The sequence below is a fragment of the Podarcis tiliguerta genome (genome assembly GCF_965153285.1).
Source record: "Podarcis tiliguerta genome assembly, chromosome: 12".
Classification (NCBI taxonomy): Eukaryota; Metazoa; Chordata; class Lepidosauria; order Squamata; family Lacertidae; genus Podarcis; species Podarcis tiliguerta.
The window spans coordinates 41486944-41492458 of NC_139545.1; the positions used below are offsets into that span (position 1 = coordinate 41486944).

Sequence of the window (5515 nt, forward strand, 5' to 3'; positions counted from 1 at the left end):
GTCCTGCATTTTCTAAGAAGAAAGCTGTTCTGAATTACCATTTCCACTAGAATATTTCAAAAATTTGACAACTTGGAAGAATAATTATGAATCAGATTCACATCAGACATTCACCAAGCTCCTTGGCAATAGTGTTATGAAAAACAATATTTTGGTTAAAAGGAAAGGTTCATCAGAAAAAGTACATGAAGAATTTTCTAAAAAATGAGCACTTCCAATGACAGTCCAATGCTGAGTCCAAGCTGTAGTGGTATAATGTTCAATGGCTGTAATGAGGCCAGTGATTGGCTGTATTCCATCAGTACAGTATTTGAAAAGAGCTGTTTTGGAGATCAAGTGTACGCTTAGGTGAGGGATGGGGAACCTCTTTGGCCCATACCTGTCAAGGAAGTGGAATCTGAGCATAAGCTGTCTCTTAACTGAAGCCCAGTCACCAATAAGATATCCTCTTTTTAGAGTAAACAGTTCATTTTTAACTCTATACATCCAGTATCCATTGTAACACTGAGAAACCCATGTTTTGTCCTCTATTTCAGTTCCACAGACACCCATCTGACAGAAGCAGGGTGGAGTGCATTGACTTAGTCATTGGTACCACCCATTAGCGTTCAGTTAAAACAGAGGGTGGATTACTGGGGGACTTGGGAAACTCACTATAGATCTCAGCCTAACTCATCTTGCAGAATGCCTCTAAGGAGAAAATGTAGAAAATGTATAGAGGTCCAGTTTAACCCATTATTAACCTTAGGGTATTGCGGGGGGGGGGGGGGGCGGGATCCACACATGGTGTAGTGTAGTGGTAAAAAAGGATGGATTCTGCCACTCTCAGCACATTTAAGCTTTTGTCATGAAAAACCCCCCAAGACCTTCTAGACATAGGATCCCTTTAAAACAATTTCTTAGCCAAATTCACCCTGAATGTTCCTATAATTTTCACTGTGGGTTAGGATTTCCACTTCATCCTTTACACACACACTTAATGAGAAAAAGTAGGGAGGGAGGATGAATTATTTTACCATGCCCAAATAACCAAAGCTTATTAAAGGCTCAATAATCCAAGGGGATTTATTTTGTGATTGTCTCATTATAGGTAAAAAGCATGTGCTCAAGTCAAGCCATGGAATTACCTAAATCTGCCTGTTCTGAAGGCGAGAAACAAGTATTATAGCTTGCAGCTATGGTAGAGACATTGCCTTTTGATATATTTAGTTTGTGGTTACACAACAAACTCTTTTCCATTCCAGATCACACAATACATTTGGGGTTATTTTAAACAAAACCCTATTTTTAAAAATCTATTTCTTTTGTCTTGTTTATGATTATATCAGATGTTCCCAGGACAGTTGCTGATGCTGAATGGAAAGATGACTGTGTTAGATTTCCAGTGATTCATAAAGCCACCTCCTTCTCTGTTCCCCTTTCAGAAGCCTTGCAAATTTTCCTCTGTCAGTTAAATTAGGGGTGGAGAACCTGAGGTCCTCCAGATATTGCTGAACTTCAAGTCCCATGGCCTCTAATAATGGGCCGAGCTGTGTGGAACTCATGAGGTTCAGAATCCACAATATCTAGAAGACCACAGCTTCCGTACCTAAATCCTAAATTGTTGCTCATGAGGAACATGTATTCTGAGCATAATGACAGTTTTGTGGTCATCATAGTGAACTTGCTATATTTATTACAAAGGAAATTGGGCACATGGTTAATGTTTTCATAAATACTCACACCACAGAGCAGTATATAAAAGTTGACAAAAATGACCCTGGTTTTAATCATGCCCATAAAAGTTAATGCAAAGACTTTCTTAAGACATACTTCCTCCTGATACAACCTCTTCTCCTAGTGGGATATATTCAGGGTGGTACAATACACAGAGTTGGGCTTTATTGGGGAAAAACCCTCCCCCTTCAGCCATTTACTGCAACAAGGGTTTTGCAATGAAAGTATTTTGTTATGATTAGGTCCTCCTCGCCTTTTTATACAGTTGACATATATCTGTAACAGTGTTACTTTCAGTTTATATCTCCATTATTCCAGTTTAACAGCATCACATAAAACGGAAGTAGCTACTTATCTACCATTTCTTGTTGATTATAAACTATATTGCATAAAATGCAGTAGTAAATAATCTGGGAGAATTGTTTACTACATTTTTTCAGTGTTTTTTACATAAATGTCTCAAAGTGACTTAAAGAGTATTTAAAAATACCGGACTACCTGCCAAACATTTAAAAACTGTGATACTCATATGTTGAGAGAATATCTGAAGACAGGTACTTGCCACTTCATATTCTTTATATGCCTTTGAAACATGGTAAATATATTGGGTGAAGCATTTTATGGACATATTATCCTTAATTCTGCATTAAACCAGAACATGGTGCTTAGAGCATATGTTTTGTTAAGTGCAAATTTAAAAATAGTTCATGACCATCAATCAAAATCATGACCATCTTAGAATCAGCATAAGCCCAAGGCGTTTTAGGACTTTTTTTATGTTACCACTTTATCTCCTGAGATGTGAGTAAGCCAAAAGCAGGGTTTTACTCACACAGCACTGTTTGCACTTAGTAACACAAATAGTTTGTCAAGCAGGATTAATCAGCAATGCTGCTATGAGATTGCTTGCTTCTTATCACCAAATCTGTAGTATAAACATGCTGGCTGTGTTGGCCAAAATATGTTGTATGCTGTGGGGTAGACATCAAGGGAATATCTGGAAGCATCCCATTTTCGGTATGAATATGATATGAATTTTGAGCTTGCTACTTGGAACACTGATTTGGAAATGACTGTGTCATTTTAAAGCATCCTTCCCCAACCTGGTGCCTCCCCCCCATATTTTGGAGTACATCTCCTATCATCCCTGATCATTGGTCATGCTAGGGCTGAAAGGAGTTGTAGTTCAACAACATCTGGTGGGAATCAGGTTGAGGAAAGGTGCTTAAAAAAAAGTTATTCAATAAGGTTTTCTAAGTGGATTGCCTTGATTGCAGGCTTGGTTTGTGCACAGATTTCCACATCACAATTAGAAACCCTATCTAACAGCTGCTCAAGCTTTGAAAACTAGACAGATGGTGTTACAAAATGTGTTGTGATGCTTCCCATTTCTCTAAGCAGTAGGAAACTCCAGCTGCTACAGAGTTGAGTTCCCTTTTGAGAAGCTTGTGTATTTTTTTGTAAGCATAAAAATATACAAGTTGAGCAGGGGGCATCAAACAAGAACTTTGGCAATCATGCATGCTGGTCTTTAAAGCAGTATCAGTTCTCCCAAAAGCTGAAAGCATAGCCTTAGAAACTCACAGCTGTGGCCAGGATGAGTCAATTTCCCATGAAAAGACATCTCGGTTGCCTTCTAAAGCTTGATTCCATGTGGATTCCCAAAGATATAAATATATAGATTTGGTTCCTCAACAGGGATTTTGAAGAATTCTGATGGAAACATGAGTGAAATAACAATTCCATAAGAAGGTAAAGGTAAAGGTACCACTGCCTGTACGGGCCAGTCGTGTCCGACTCTAGGGTTGTGCGCCCATCTCACTTAAGAGGCCGGGGGGCCGCGCTGTCCGGAGACACTTCCGGGTCACGTGGCTAGCGTGACAAAGCTGCTCTGGCGAGCCAGCACCAGCGCAGCACACGGAAACGCCGTTTACCTTCCCGCTATAAAGCGGTACCTATTTATCTACTTGCACCTAGGGGTGCTTTCGAACTGCTAGGTGGGCAGGAGCTGGGACTGAAAGACGGGAGCTCACCCTGCCACGGGGATTCGAACCGCCGACCATGCAATCGGCAAGCCCTAGGCGCTGAGGTTTTACCCACAGCGCCACCCGCGTCCCATAGTTTCAATTCCATAGTTTCCATAGTTGCCATCTGCAATCATCTGCATCATATCCCATATCATGCCCAAAGGCCCCCCAACTGCTAGGAGCACATGTTGGTGTGGGGCAGTGAGGTCTGAAAGCCCCATTCTGAACTTTCCTCTATTCAAAAAAGGAAAGTTAGGATCTTAAAACACAACAATTAACAATCCATAAATTTAGTTTATACATACAGTTTAATGTGGATTATAAAAGCAAGCTATATAGCAAATCTAACACATAATGTCCTTGTTATTGTGGCTTACATTATTCCGTCTTGTTTGGGGGTGGGGGCTGGACTTCAATCCCAATAAGTCCTTCCCTGAATACACCATGGTTTGTGGTGGTGGGAAGTGCAGAATATGAACTGCAGTATAAGATTACAGATTTGATTACATCTATTCATTTACAACTCTTTATGAAAACAATTTAGTAAACTGGTTTGTTGTTAGTGCATTCCATGCTGCGTATTTTTCTGTTGCAGGACTCAGTGTTGGGTTTGTCTTAATCTATAATAGCTCCCTAGCAGTAAACTTTGATGATTCACTCTGTTTCATTTTGAAGGATAGATTTATACCTCCAGTTCAGCAGCATCCAGATAAAATCACTGGCTGTTTACACAAGGAAGACCATCCCAAGGCTTTAAAATGGCACATATATATTTTCTCCCTTGAGCATTTCACTTCTTACTTTCAGTTGCAAATCAGCAACACAATCCTTGCCTGCAGTTTTGAATGGAAGGAAATCAGTAAGTACTGCTATAAATTAAATTTCAAGTGCCAAGGGAATGTCCTCCTTTTGTGGAGGTAATTGGTAAGAATAGATCCTCTTTGTTACTGTAAGTTCAGTATAGAAACTGATAGCAGTGATGATTACAGCTTTATTGCTGTTAGGAGTAACTGAGACTTCAAAGTGAAAGCGAGAGATGGAACTATGCTGAGAGAAGCCTCTTGTTAACTGGGGTTCAGTCTCATGGACTGTATTCATGTTGCCTCCTTAGAACACAGTGAAGTTGCTTCCCCATCTCCATGTGCTTCACAGCTCTTCCCTTCCCCCCAGCTGTTCATATCAGCACAGCTTCATTAGGGTCAGATTCGTTCCTGTTTGTATACACACCAGGGGGCATTGATAGGGTGAGGAAATGCCTTTCACCCTATGCAAAGGTATTCATACCTTGGCTGGAGAAGAGATAGGAATGGCTTAAGGACTCCAGTTGGTGGGAAGCTAGTTTGAGAAACAGCACATCACACAGTAGTATTTTGTTACTACATGCATTTTGGATAACATCATTTGATGTATGGAAACGCAGCAAGTGCACAGCAAACGGGAGTGTGAACACAGCTGTGTTGTCCATAGGGCAAGTCAGCAGAAAACCTGTAACTAGCACAATCCTGACCGTGTCTGCTCAGAAGTAAGCCTTTTCTAGACCACTTTTACATTAGAAGCCAGAAGGCATTCACCACTACTTCCACCATTGCTTGTTAACCTACACAGAAGTTATCCCCATTCAGTTCACTGGGGACTTATTCTCAGGTCAATGTATGTAGGCTTAGCTCTAATGTTTATCTAATGTTTACCCAATAAAAATGAATAAATTTTGGGGGGCTCTTGAAATCAGTTTCCTCAAATGTTGGAGAAAGGTTAGCGATGACTTAGGAGTT

At 40.4% G+C, this 5515-nt stretch overlaps 1 protein-coding gene and 1 long non-coding RNA gene across 3 annotated transcripts in view; both read right to left on the reverse strand.

Moving 5' to 3' along the window:
- Positions 1 to 5515, reverse strand: part of ITGB1 (integrin subunit beta 1) — a 76841-nt gene that overhangs the window by 38968 nt on the left and 32358 nt on the right. The window lies entirely within an intron of this gene.
- On the reverse strand, positions 1739 to 5020 carry LOC310661169. Its single transcript, XR_014503805.1, has 2 exons — positions 4432 to 5020; positions 1739 to 3429 (listed from the first exon to the last, which is right to left on the reverse strand). It is a non-coding gene; the product is annotated as an uncharacterized lncRNA (long non-coding RNA).